Here is a 16,037-nt window from a genome sequence, read left to right as displayed (position 1 = left end):
GTCGCATTTTTTGGGGACATTTATTTGATAAAACCCAACACCAAGAATAGACATTTGAAAGGCAACTTAAAATAAATAAAGAATAGTGAACAACAGGCTGAATAAGTGTACGTTATATGACGCATAAATAACCAACTGAGAACGTGCCTTGTATGTTAACGTAACATATTATGGTAAGAGTCATTCAAATAACTATAACATATAGAACATGCTATAAGTTTACCAAACAATCTGTCACTCCTAATCGCTAAATCCCATGAAATCTTATACGTCTAGTCTCTTACGTGAATGAGCTAAATAATATTATTTGATATTTTACGGTAATGTGTTAATAATTTCACACATAAGTCGCTCCTGAGTATAAGTCGCACCCCCGGCCAAACTATGAAAAAAAACTGCGACTTATAGTCCGAAAAATACGGTACTCTTCTTCATAAAAGACACAGTTCCAGAGTAACCGTTCCCTCAGATTGGCCGTGACATTAAAAAGTGACCAATCAGAAAGGAGGGTATTCAATTTTCACCCCTAAGTGCCAAAAGGGTGGAACGTCGCGCGTGCAGAGAAACAGAGAAACACATCGCAAGCGCAAACAAAAACAAACTGAGTCAGGGTGTGTTTTTTACGCATTAGGATTTTGGCACTGTTTTGAGGCCATAGTCATAGCCGTAGTCTACACCTTTGTCTTTACTAGGGATTGAAATCAGGCTATGACAGGGGTCTTCAGCGCTACCCTAGTGACTCCCTAAAGCTTTTTAAAAAATGTGTGAAAATAGAAAAAGATGGGGAAAAAAAATATTGTTTTTGTTTTAATACGGTTTCTGTATGACAAACATGACACAAACCTTCCTAATTGTTAGAAAGTCCACTGTTTAATAGGTTTGTGTTCATGCCTTACCAATGAGAGTACTTGGCGAGCGCTGTTTTGTCCCACTAATTTCGGCGGTTCATGAATGCACCATAGTTGTGTGGCCTGTGACGCAGCAATTTGTTTACATCAGGGATGCCCATTAGATCGATGGGTGAGGGTGTGTCACTCGATCGCGGGGCATTGAAAAAAAAAGTATACCTAAAAATGACTGATCATCAATTTTCACTATGACGTCACTTGGTGCTGCGAGCTTAGTATGAAGAAAAAAAACGACCGTCAGGAATGCGAAAAGCACTTTTATTTTAACAGGCTCCCTCTCCATACCGACTGTCAAAACTGTAAAGACCGACCGCACAGTTCGGGTTTTCACAATAAAATTGCTGCTCCATCCTGCCTGCGCTAACAAAATAAAAGTCTCAGAAAACTACCGCATACAAGCCAGCAGCTGAGGAGTTAACTCCATCGTGTCTTATAAACGGTATAAAAAACGAGTATGGATGCTGGACAAATAAAAAGCTAAAAACAACCACTTTCATGTGGTGTTGGAAAGAGAGGAGGACTTTTTTACCCTCCACAATCACCAAATGATTCCCGGACGATTCCCGAGCGTGACGCAGGCTTCTGCTCACTGCTCCCCTCGCCTCCCAGGGGTTGAACATGGGGATGGGTCAAATGCAGAGGACACATTTCACCACACCCAGTGTGTGTGTGACAATCATTGGAACTTTAACTTTAACTTCAACAATGTAAATTTGGATTAAAATTGGAGCTTATCAGCAACTACTGTGAATCCTGTCCTTAGTACGAGCGATCGGAATCAGGTAATACACCAATATGTACAGTATGTGTATGTGTGTGTGTGTATATATATATATATATATATATATATATATATATACATATATGTATATATATATATATATATATATATATATATATATATATATATATATATATATATATATATATATATATATATATACACACACACATACACATACTGTACATATTGGTGTATTATATATATATATATATATATGTATATATATATATATATATATATATATATATATATATATATATATATATATATATATACACACATATATATATATATATACACACACATATATATATATATATATACACACACATATATATATATATATATATATATATATATATATATATATATATATATATATATATATATATATATATATATATATATATATATATATATATATATATATATATATATATATATGAGGTAGATCACGTCAACTTGCTGAAAACGTGTGGGCACCGCTGGTTTACTTGTATAACTTTCTCCAATGCTGCCACAGAAAGACTAATGTTTTTCAATGTTTTAAAATTGTGTAGAATAAGTATTACATTTCAATATTTCTGTCAACGAAGATTTGCGTCAGCCTGCCATACACCTTTCTTCCAGCACGGCGTGGTGTCAGGCAGGTGGCTGTTGCAAACAAAACAAATACCTGTGCAAGCAGATATTCCCAAACATGAACAACATCAAATTCAAATACAGCACACGCCCCACATATAAGAGCTTGCAGTGTAATATACAATAGCTAATATAGACACTTACAGCATGTCTTGCTTTCATTATAAGACTTATATAAGGCTTTTAATTTTTTGCGACAGATTAGTTTTTTGTATTTTTGGCCCAATATGGCTCTTTGAAGAATACAACTTTTCTTTACTTTAAAAAGTCTTGCTTTGTTTTTTCCCAGTAATTTGCATAAAGACAACTTAAGTGTCCCAAAGCGTTATTAGTTAATGAGGTCTTTAGAGACAACAATCTTAACGTCATTGGTCTCAGTGAGTCTTGATGAAAACCAGATATTTTTTTTCTGCTTATCAAGGCATCTCCTCCTAACCTCGCATTGATCTCAAATAAAATACCTTAACCTTAGCCCTAACCTAAGTAATGAATAGAAATAATTTGAGGTGCTTGCTGTAATGTATGTTACACCGCTACCGCTCCATCTGGCTGTTGTCTATTCCCCACCACCCAGCCCCACTCCTTCCACTCTGCCCCTATTCGGATTTTATCATCAGCTTGTGACACATGCAGATAATACAGTTATTATGAGCGATTTTAATATCCATATGAATACCCTGTCAAACCCTCCGTGCGAGGCACTCCAGACTATAATTGATAGTTGTGGTCTTTCACAAATAATAAATGAACCCACACATCGCAACGGTAATACGATAGATCTACCGTATTATTCAGCCTGTTGTTCACTATTCTTTATTTATTTTAAATTGCCTTTCAAATGTCTATTCTTGGTGTTGGGTTGTATCAAATAAATTTCCCCAAAAAATGCAACTTATATTCCAGTGCGACTTATATATGTTTTTTTCCTTCTTTATTATGCATTTTCGGCCGGTGCGACTTATACTCCGGAGCGACTATAACTCCGAAAAATACGGTAGTCCTTGTTCGGGGTGTCACCACCTCTAAAGTTTTGGTACTACTAAGTAATGTCCAATCACCACCTCTTAAAATGCAAAGTTCTGACCCATTGTCATCAAGCTACTAAGAGCCAATGCTTCAGCGGTCGTAACATTAATGTTGTCACAACTACGACTCTCGCTGGCCTTACTGCCTTTGGTAATGGCACCATTCCAAAATGATGTGGGCTCTATCGATAACCTCACTAACAACATTAAGGACAATAAAACGATTGTACAAAGCGACTTGGTAAAAAATCTAGGCATTATTTTTGACCCAACTGTCTTGTTTGCCCTGCACATTAAGAGCATTACTAAAACAGCCTTCTTTCATCTCTGTAATATCGCTAAAATTCGTCCCATTTTGTCCACCAGCGGTGCTAAGACCATTATTCATGCATACGTTATGTCTCGCCTCGATTACTGTAACGCATTATTTTTGGGCCTCCCTATGTCTAGAATTAAAAGATTACAGTTGGTACAAATTTCGGTGCTAGACTTTTGACAAGAACAAGACAGTTTGATCATATTACGCCTACACTGGCTCACCTGCACTGGCTTCCTGTGCACTTAAAATGCAACTTAAAGGTTTTATTGCTTACGTATAAAATACTAAATGGTCTAGCTGATTGTATTGTATCGTATGTCCCGGACAGAAATCTGCATTCTAAGAACTCCGGATTATTAGTGATTCCCACAGCCCTAGAGCTCTAGAGCGTTTTTTAATTGGGCTCCAGTACTCTGGAATGCCCTACCAGTAACAGTTAGAGATGCTACCTCAGTAGAAGCATTTAAAGGACTACTGAAATGTTTGTTTTTTTATTTAAACGGGGAGAGCAGATCCATTCTATGTGTTATACTTGATCATTTCGCGATATTGCCATATTTTTGCTGAAAGGATTTAGTAGAGAACATCGACGATAAAGTTCGCAACTTTTGGTCGCTGATAAAAAAAGCCTTGCCTGTACCGAAAGTAGCGTGACGTCGCAGGTTGAAGGGATTCTCACATTTCCCCATTGTTTTCAATGCAGCGAGAGCGATTCGGACCGAGAAAGCGACGATTTCCCCATTAATTTGAGCCAGGGTGAAATATTCGTGGATGAGGCTCGTGAGAGTGAAGGACTAGGGTGCAGTGCAGGACATCTTTTTTCGCTCTGACCGTAACTTAGGTAAAAGGGCTCATTGGATTCCACACTTACTCTTTTTTCTATTGTGGATCACAGATTTGTATTTTAAACCACCTCGGATACTATATCCTCTTGAAAATGAGAGTCGAGAACGTGAAATGGACTTTTACAGTGACTTTTATCTCCACGACAATACATCGACGAAGCACTTTAGCTACGGAGTTAACGTGATAGCATCCTGCTTAAATGCAGATAGAAACAAAATAAATAAGCTCCTGACTGGAAGGATAGACAGAAGATCAACAATACTACCAAACTCTGGACCTGTAACCACACGGTTAATGCTGTACCGCCTGGCGAAGCCTAGCAATGCTGTTGCTAACGACGCCATTGAAGCTAACTTAGCTACGGGACCTCGACAGAGCTATGCTAAAAACATTAGCTCTCCACCTACGCCAGCTCTCATCTGCTTATCACGACCCCTGCTCACCTGCGTTCCAGCGATCGACAGCGCGACGAAGGACTTCACCCAATCATCGATGCGGTCGGCGGCCCGGAGACGGAGGAAGTCAAGGTGAGGACAGCGGCGCGGCGGCGGGCGTGGTAGCTTTCGATGACACCCCGGCCGCCATCAGAGTCGGCAAGAAACATATATTTCCCCAAAGTTACGTACGTGACATGCACTCAGCGACACACACGTACGGGCAAGCGATCAAATGTTTGGAAGCCAAAGCTGTAGTCACGGTAGCGCGTCTGCTATCCAGCTAAGACCTCCTGGTTGTGTTGCTGCAGCCGCCGCTAATACACCGATCCCACTTACAGCTTTCTTCTTTGCAGTCTCCATTGTTAATTGAACAAATTGCAAAAAATTCACCAACACAGATGTCCAGAATACTGTGGAATTTTGCGATGAAAGCAGAGCTGTTTGTATTGGGATACAATGCTGTACCAATACTTCCGCTTCAACCATTGATGTCACGCGCAAACGTCATCATACCTAGACGTTTTCAACCGGAAGTTTCCCGGGAAATTTAAAATTGCACTTTATAAGTTAACCCGGCCGTATTGGCATGTGTTGCAATGTTAAGATTTCATCATTGATATATAAACTATCAGACTGCGTGGTCGGTAGTAGTGGGTTTCAGTAGGCCTTTAAAGGCCTACTGAAAGCCACTACAGTAGGCCTTCAGTAGGCCTTTAAGTCCCATCTTACAACTCATTTATATACTCTAGTCTTAAATAGACTGTTTTTATACGAGTTGACATGCCGCTTCGCTTTTCTGCTCTGCCCCTCTCTCCTGCGTGGGGAGGTTATCAGGTGGCCACAGATCAGTGTCCACTGAGGAAGCGCTAGCTGTTCCATGGTGGGACCGGAGGTGGACCACTCCTATGCAAAAGTTTGTGACGTCTCTGCACTGCTGATTAACTACACGCGAGAGGATCCACCTGCTCGCCTCCCCATGGACTGGACTCTCACATTATGAACCGCACCCACTCGGCATCCATTGGACCCGGTCACTGGGGGGTGGGGAGGTCATCTGCGGTTGAGTTTTTTCTTGTCCGGATGTGGGTTCAGATCTGAGGAGGTCGTTGTGGTTTGTGAAGCCCTTTGAGGCCCTTGTGATCAAGGGATGTATAAATAAATTTTGATTGATTGATTGACGGGAAACGGGGCCTAGAGCTGCCTTGCCCTGCCCCAACAGTATATGAATTCAACAGTTTAGTTTATGTAATGAATGTAATGAATATTGTTTCCAACAAGTGGATTGGTCCATTGCCACACTGGGATGTCCACTTTAAACAAAATAAAGGCATAAAAAAGTCAGCCTCTCGAAATATGTTTAGCTTGAAATGAGCTGTCCTTACAGCAGGGCTATTCAACTAAATAATTAAGAGGGCCACAGTTTTAACAGCCAAAAAGCTCAGGGGCTGGACATCAAAATGTGGATGCTTCATCAGAAAGTGCCTCAGGAGGTTATATTTCTTTGAGACTGTGTTTACTTAGTTGCAAAGTAAACACATGGGCTTTTACACTGCACTGTCAAAACATTCATTATTCTGCCCTTGCTACTTGTTTCCAGTGTGCGCAGCTCGTTAACAGAATGAAGAAAAAGACGCTCCAGTTTTTTTTATTGAGGATTAATGTTTCTTCTTTTGAATTATTTTCCTTCCTTAGTTTTATTTCTTTACACCTCTTCCTTAATTTAGGTTTGTAAGACTGAAAATATAAACGTAACAAATGTATAATGTCCATTGTGTATTATACATAAATAATGCCCATTGTGTATTTTACATAAACATGATAAAAGGTTTAGTGTTAATAGATTGACACAATAAACTTCAAATGTTTACACATATAGAAATTACACAACATTCATACACCAAAGATTGCACACACTGTATGTGACTTATCACAAGTAGTGTTGTCGCCCTCTACTAGTACAATTTAGCGCCACATGTATTAAACTAGTTTGATGGGCTCTAAACAACACCACCACGAATATAAAAGACATCATGAACTTAGCAATTTCAATACAAAACAAACTAAATATCTTTATGCACAATATCTACTTATAAATGTTTGACCAAGTTTTGTGAAGAACCTTACACGTGTATTACTACCATTGTTGTTGCATGTCTGGATCATCTTTCATCTCCGTAATATCGCTAAAATTCGTTCCATTTTGTCCACAAACGATGCTGAGATCATTATCCATGCGTTCGTTACATCTCGTCTCGATTACTGTAACGTTTTATTTTCGGGCCTCCCTATGTCTAGCATTAAAAGATTACAGATGGTACAAAATGCGGCTGCTAGACTTTTGACAAAAACAAGAAAGTTTGATCATATTACGCCTATACTGGCTCACTTGAACTGGCTTCCTGTGCACCTAAGATGCGACTTTAAGGTTTTACTACTTACGTATAAAATACTACACGGTCAAGCTCCTGCCTATCTTGCCGATTGTATTGTACCATATGTCCCGGCAAGAAATCTGCATTCAAAGAACTCCGGCTTATTAGTGATTCCCAGAGCCCAAAAAAAGTCTGCGGGCTATAGAGCGTTTTCTATTCGGGCTCCAATATTATGGAATGCCCTCCCGGTAAAAGTTAGAGATGCTACCTCAGTAGAAGCATTTAAGTCTCATCTTAAAACTCATTTGTATACTCTAGCCTTTAAATAGACTCCCTTTTTAGACCAGTTGATCTGCCGTTTCCTTTCTTTTCTTTTCTACTCTGCTCCGGGGGACCGCTAGCCTGTTCATCGGATGGGGACATCTGTACGCTGCTGACCCGTCTCCGCTCGGGATGGTTCCTGCTGGCCCCACTATGGACTGGACTTTCCCTGTTGTGTTGGACTTTCACAATATTATGTCAGACCCACTAAACATCCGTTGCTTTCGGTCTCCCCTAGAGGGGGGGGGGGGGGGGGGGGGGTTACCCACATATGCGGTCCTCTCCAAGGTTTCTCATAGTCATTCACATTGACGTCCCACTGGGGTGAGTTTTCCTTGCCCGTATGTGGGCTCTGTACCGAGGATGTCGTTGTGGCTTGTACAGCCCTTTGAGACACTTGTGATTTAGGGCTATATCAATAAACATTGATTGATTGATTGATTGAATGTGTCCGTCACTTAAAAGGTCCGCCAGAAAACAATGACTCGAGCAGTTGCTCGGGGTAGAACATTCCTACTTTGTGGTGCAGTAGTTTTTGAAATTCCAAGTTTTGCAATTTTTTTTTCCAGGGTTGAATGAGTAGTCTTCTTCTACTCACCCCACTGCTGCTTCATTGTGACACATATGCCTTGCTGTTGCCCCCTGTAGGGTGGCGGGAGTACTGCATACATGATCAACCCCAGTTTGAATGGTTTCATCAAGCCTATTTGTGTGACGTTCGGTGGGCCAAATGAAAAGCTTTGTCGGGCCGCCAGTTTAATAGGCCTCCCTTACAGTATAATAAGTTGTCTTTTAACTGTTGCGGCCTAGCTTAATCTGCTATTTAACAGAGCATATAAAAAGAAGAAATAAGAGGTAGCCATTGGGGTACCGTCTAGACCAGTGTTCCCCAAACTTATATATATATATATATATATATATATATATATATATATATATATATATATATATATATATATATATAGCCCGCCAGCGTCCGAATTCCGGCCCGCGCGAAGTCTCAAGTTAAAAAAAATGTTTAATAAAAATGTTGCTTTTTCTTTAAAAAAATGTTTTATTATTTTTTAAAATCAGTCCTTTCTAACCCACTTTCTAGCGCTTGTTATTCTCGGTGTCTCCTAGCCGCTCAGGCAAATCATATTGTCTAAAAAATAATTTTCCCATCAATAATATGACATCATCGCGCTCAGAATGTATATATATATATATATATATATATATATATATATATATATATATATATATATACACTACCGTTCAAAAGTTTAGGGTCACCCAAACAATTTTGTGGAATAGACTTCATTTCTAAGAACAAGAATAGACTGTCGAGTCTCAGATGAAAGTTCTCTTTTTCTGGACATTTTGAGCGTTTAATTGACCCCACAAATGTGATGCTCCAGAAAGTCAATCTGCTCAAAGGAAGGTCAGTTTTGTAGCTTCTGTAACGAGCTAAACTGTTTTCAGATGTGTGAACATGATTGCACAAGGGTTTTCTAATCATCAATTAGCCTTCTGAGCCAATGAGCAAACACATTGTACCATTAGAACACTGGAGTGATAGTTGCTGGAAATGGGCCTCTATACACCTATGTAGATATTGCACCAAAAACCAGACATTTGCAGCTAGAATAGTCATTTACCACATTAGCAATGTATAAAGTGTATTTCTTTAAAGTTAGGACTAGTTTAAAGTTATTTTCATTGAAAAGTACAGTGCTTTTCCTTCAAAAATAAGGATATTTCAATGTGACCCAAAACTTTTGAACGGTAGTGTATATAAATATATATATATATGTATATATATATATATATATATATATATATATATATATATATATATATATATATATATATATATATATATATATATATATATATATATATATATATATATATATATATATATATATATATATATATGTATAAGTATATGTATTTACACACATATATACATAAATATATATACACACATATATACATATACATACATACATACATACATACATATACATACATACATACATACATACATATATATATATATATATATATATATATATATATATATATATATATATATATATATATATATATATATATATATATATATATATATGTATGTTTACGAACTGGCCCCCGGCAAAAAAATATTAACCCAATGCGGCCCGAGTCAAAAAGTTTGGGGACCCCTGGTCTAGACATAGCACCGTCTATTGAATGTGATTATACTTGCAGTTGTTTGGTTTAAAAAAGCCTAGAATACAATTAGTAGTGACTAAATACATGATGTCAAGGAGAAGGAAATGAAGGATGCAGCATGACCAGAAGTCTCATCTCTCATTTTTAGTGACATTGAGGAAGCATACAGGGAGTAGACAATTTCTCCTCATGCTCCTTCACAGGACAGACAAAGAGGAGCCAATTTGATAATGAGACACGGAACAAAGGATGGCCATAGCTGCTCAGAGGGTCCTGTTTTGTCCAGGGCAAGCCACGGGGCAAACAGTTCATTTCCGAAAAAATTCATGGCGGGAGACTTGAGTGAAGATTGTGGGTGGCTACAGGGTGTTATCAGACAGCTCATCAGCTTAGCAGACACAGAAGCGTCACCTTGTTAAATTGGATGCTAAATTGGGTTAAAATGAAACCGCAGCTCTATTAGCGTTAACTCCCCAACACACGCTGTCCTATCATCCAACACTTTAATGATAATACAGTCTTTGTGTCTCCAAAGACAATTTACCTTTGGAATATTAGCAGTCAGAGGTTGGAAAAAAACAAATTAATAGGATATGTTTTCCTTCCAACTGCTGGAGAACCTTGCATGGATCTAATTGTTTTGTTTTTGTCTGTTAAGGTTCTCATTCCAAATCAATTAGATTTTCTACAACATATTTCTATGCTAAGGGCAGGTCAGACTCCGCATACGACTTTATACACATCGCATAAAAAGGAAGTGTGTTTATGTTTAAGTAGACCAGGTGGCTTTTCAACTTATAATGTATGTCATATGCACAGGTAATTGGCAATTACCGGTTGGCAATTGAAGAATTGTTGGTTCTTAAACATGGTTTATAAATTGAAAAGTTAATTCAGTGAATCAAATGTTTCTGTCAGGCTTACCACTGACAGTTTGGTTATGTTTGTTTTTTTCTCTGTGTTTGTGTTTTATTTCCTGTCAGCGCTCTTATTTTGGTTCCGTTTCCTGCACGTCTCCCTGAGCGCTCGTTTCCCTCACCTGTCCTTGATTGGCAGCCTGGCACACCTGGTGGTAATTGCCAATCAGGCTACTGTTTATACCTGCCTCGCCCTCCAGTCAGTGCTTGAGGATTGTTAGCTGTTTGCGGTTTGCTGTCTCCTGGTTTCTCCTATCTTGTATCCTGTTTCCTGGTTCATGTTTGCTGTCTCCAGTTTGCCTGTTTCCTGGTTCTTGATTCCTGTTTTGCAGCATTTTCTTTAAAAATTAAAATCATGTTTTTTTTTTCTCCCAAGATGGCACCGGTGTAGTGGCTGCTGGTGGCAGGAGCTCTGTGCTCCTGTGTCATCATTTTGTGTTCCTGATGTTTCCCTCTTGTTTTCTTGTAATTTTTTTGGTCTTTTGGTTCGGGACCCTTTGGGACCGTGTGACAAGGGGTGGCACTTTCGTGACTTCTGCCGTGCTTTTTTGTGAACTTGTGGATCTGCCTCCCGGGAGCCTTTTGGCCATGGAGACCAGCTGCTGGATCTCTGCCACACCAGAGTCCGTTTGGAGAGACTGGAGGAGAGGAGATGGGATGAAGAGACGGCTGCAGAGGTGGTGTTGTATGAGCAGGTATCGAACACCTCGGTCTTCTTAGACGCATCCTCGCTCATCCATGCGGACTGGACACTGGCCGAGAGTTGGTGGGCGGCCGAGGGTGAAATCGGCTCTCTGGGTTGCTGCTCCTGTCTCTGGCCATGCTCCCCCCAACCCAGCAGACGATGGCGTGGAACACTGCAGAGGCCACCACAGTGTATATGTTTTAGTTTTTTTTTTTTTTTTTTTTTACTTTTGTTTCTATGTTTAGAAGTGGCTGGTTGCATTAGCTCTGCTTTTTTAATGTCTTTAATGTCCTTTGTGTTCTTTTGATGATTCCCTCTTAAACATATGTTTATCTGTGCTATGGCTATGAGTTTTTTTATACCAGTTTCTTACCTTTTTTGTAAGGGGTGCCGGAAGTTGGCAGACGCGTCAGCGATCCTGTTCTGTCTCCCGGTAATGTTTGTCTGCTCTTGAATGGGATTGTGCTGAAAATCTTAAATCTCTATTAAAGTATTTCTGATTTTGATTCTGATTCTGAACAAGCCTGCCATCACTGCATGTTGAGGTTTGTCACAAACGCTTCCTGACAGTTTCCATAAGAAACAATGTTAAAGGTTCCAGCTTTGATAAAAGTCTATGTTTTAGTATCAATCAATCAATCAATGTTTATTTATATAGCCCTAAATCACAAGTGTCTCAAAGGGCTGTAAAGGTTTGTGTACTTTTAACACAAAATACATCGCTATACAGTACTGGATATCAAACAAACATACTGTAAGAAGAGGTGATGGATCAAATTTCTCTTTGTTAACAAACCAAAACAACAAACTGCTCTCCTCTGAATGCGCTGCTCTGCCAACATGCACACACACACAGAAGTCCCTTGGTGTCCTCAGAAACGATCAGAAATCTAAATAATCCAAAACTTTACCACCATAATGCTACAATAATAAACATTTAAAAAGGTCAAATCCACTTACATTAACATTGGCAAAGGATGAGCTGACAAGAAAGTAGCAGACAGGGAGAGAAGGGAGGGAATCGGGGTGGTGGGGCGTGTATGTGTGTGCCTGAAAGAGGTGCCACTGAACGAATGGTAGCTCTTCTCCGCTGTGAAATAAGTCTGCTTTAGCATCTTTTTCCAGAAAATTGTGGACTCATCACATTTAAAACTTGCTGTGGCACGGAGCTTACTTTGTTGATTCTTCCATACATGAGCGCCATTAATGTACCCCTCACAAACTCTACAGGGATTTCCTCCTTCTTTCATTGCTGGTCTGTTGTCCTTCTGGGACTCACATTGAGTGAGCAAAATAGACAACTTGTCAAAAGGTGACAAAACACAGAAAAGGATGCACGCTGAAGCACGTAGAAGTGACTATTAGTGTACTGCGCAGCAAGTGACATGGACGGCTCTTCCTCTCCAAAGATGCTGTGCCCTGCTTTTTGCCTGCAGGCGGGACACACAATGAATGAATGAGGCGTTTGTATACAAAGACATGGTTCGCTCACAAAGGCAGATTTGGCTCGATCTAAAAGTCCGTAAATCAAAAAGTTTGCAATTAGAGGGGGGTTGATGCATTTTTGGGATCTTTAAGATGAAAACTGTAGCTGCCATTATGACGTGCAGTGATGTTTCGAAATTACCATAAGTCTTGAACTATACAAAGTATTTCAATGGTTGCAATCTGCTCTTTTGCATGATATACCAGTTACTATGGTAATCTAAGTCACAGCAGCTCAGACGAGGCACCAAGCACTGTGGGCGGGGAGCGTTTCCACAGAGTGTTTCCAGAGCGGCCAGCCTGAAATGCGGGTGTCAGGGACATACGCGGAAGGAGATTTTTACTACAAAGTTCTGAAGCTTAGTGATGTATCAGATGTATCAGATTATAGGTGGGTTTTTTTTTTTACCCTTCACGTTCATATTTCGCTGTGTTTGTTGCAATTTTGTTGCGTTTCGCTTGATTGTAAATTATGTCGATGGAGAGGGGGTGTGACGTTCATATGTTGTCAATATTCAGTGTTTTATCGTTCATAGTTAATATTGTAAATCCCACATTCTATTCCGTTTTGTAAGGCGGTCTGTCATAACGTTTTTAGCATTCAATCAGACATTATTGTGAGGTTTTGTATTAGTGTTCCTAAAAATAGATATACCGGCCCCAAGACACATTTTTTTCTTTAAATTTGGCCCCTTGAGTCAAAATAATTGCCCAGGCTTGACTTATAGCATCCAGCTGACTGACATTTTACTATCAATTTCTACTTGTGAATGTTTTGCTATTAACAATGAATCTGGATGTCATTTCCCATAATATCAATTAGTTTTCAAAAGAAACAGGTAACTAACTGTACTTGGAACGCCCCGTTTACATCGCCAGACTCAATATGTCGCCGCTTGGTGAGACTTCATCGACAGGACTGAAGCCCATTTCCCCGCATAAACAGTGTGGATAAACGCATATAAAACTATTATATAGTACCGAATATGATTCATTACTATACTAATACCAGTATACCAGGGGTGCTCACACTTTTTCTGCAGGCGAGCTACTTTTCAATTGATCAAGTCGCGGGGATCTACCTCATTCATATATATAATTTATATTTACTTATTTATGAAATATATGTTTTTGTTAACAAGTTAAAGGTGTTTAATGATAATGCAAGCATGTTTAACACATATAGTTAATATTGTTAATAAATTAAAGGTGTTTAATGATAATACAAAAATGTTTAATACATATAGTTAATGTTGTTAACAACTTAAAGGTGTTTAAAGATAATGCAAGCATGTTTAACACATATAGTTAATATTGTTAACAAGTTAAAAGTGTTTAAAGATAATTCAAGCATGTTTAACACATATAGTTAATATTGTTAACAAGTTAAAGGTGTTTAAAGATAATGCAAGCATGTTTAACACATACAGTTAATATTGTTAACAAGTTAAAGGTGTTTAAAGATAATGCAAGCATGTTTAACACATATAGTTAATATTGTTAACAAGTTAAAGGTGTTTAAAGATAATGCAAGCATGTTTAACACATATAGCTTCCTTTCTTTCATGAAGACAAGAATATAAGTTGGTGTATTACCTGATTATGATGACTTGCATTGATAGGAATCAGACAGTGGTGCTGATAACGTCCGCATTTTCAAATGGAGGAGAAAAAAAGTCCTCCTTTCTGTCCAATACCACGTGAAAGTGGTGGGTTTTTTGGCATCTTATTTGTCCAGCTTCCGTACTCCTTTGTATACACTTTACAAGAAATACATTGGCGGCAAACTCCGTAGCTTGCTAGCTTGTGCACGGCAGCTTTCTGAGACTCCTATTTTGTTAGTGCAGGCAGGATGAAGCAGAGCTTTTATTGTGCAACTGTGCAGTCAGTCTTTGGAGTTTTGACGACAGGTACGGCGCCAGAGTCTGTTGAAATAAAAAGTGTTTCTCACCTTCCTGTCGGTATTTTTTTCTTAATAATGAGCTGGCAGCAGCCAGCGTCATCTCACAAGACCCTTGGGTGCCGTGAATGTCAATCAAGTGTCGAAAGTGACGTCATAGTGAAGATTTATGATCGCTCATTTTTAGGATTATTTTTTTAATGCCTGGCTGGCGATCGACTGACACACCCTCCGTGATCGACCGGTAGCTCGCGATCGACGTAATGAGCACCCCTGCGGTATACCATACAACCCTAACCCATAGTATCAATCAATCAATCAATCAATGTTTATTTATATAGCCCTAGATCACAAGTGACTCAAAGGGCTGTACAAGCCACAACGACATTCTCGGTACAGAGCCCACATACGGGCAAGGAAAAACTCACCCCAGTGGGACGTCGGTGAATGACTATGAGAAACCTTGGAGAGGACCGCATATGTGGGTAACCCCCCCCCCCCCCCCCCCCTCTAGGGGAGACCGAAAGCAATGGATGTCGAGTGGGTCTGACATAACATTGTGAAAGTCCAGTCCACAGTGGATCCAACACATCAACGAGAGTCCAGTCCACAGCGGGGCCAGCAGGAAACCATCCCGAGCGGAGACGGGTCAGCAGCGCAGAGATGTCCCCAACCGATGCACAGGCTAGTTGTCCACCCGGGGTCCCGACTCTGGACAGCCAGCACTTCATCCATGGCCACCGGACCTATGCAACTCCCCCTCGCAAGGGACAGGGGAGAAGAGGAGAGAAGAAAAGAAACGGAAGATCAACTGGTCTAAAAAAGGGGGGTCTATTTAAAGGCTAGATTATACAAATGAGTTTTAAGATGAGACTTAAATGCTTCTACTGAGGTAGCATCTCTAACTGTTACCGGGAGGGCATTCCAGAGTACTGGAGCCCGAATAGAAAACGCTCTATAGCCCGCAGACTTTTTTTTGGCTCTGGGAATCACTAATAAGCTGGAGTTCTTTGAACGCAGATTTCTTGTCGGGACATATGGTACAATACAATCGGCGAGATAGGCTGGAGCTAAACCGTGTAGTATTTTATACGTAAGTAGTAAAACCTTAAAGTCGCATCTTAAGTGCACAGGAAGCCAGTGCAAGTGAGCCAGAATAGGCGTAATATGATCAAACTTTCTTGTTTTTGTCAAAAG

Source organism: Entelurus aequoreus, linkage group LG04 (genome assembly GCF_033978785.1).
Source record: "Entelurus aequoreus isolate RoL-2023_Sb linkage group LG04, RoL_Eaeq_v1.1, whole genome shotgun sequence".
Lineage (NCBI taxonomy): Eukaryota > Metazoa > Chordata > Actinopteri > Syngnathiformes > Syngnathidae > Entelurus > Entelurus aequoreus.
The sequence above is the reverse complement of the archived record's forward strand: the minus strand, read 5'-3'. Positions refer to the sequence as shown.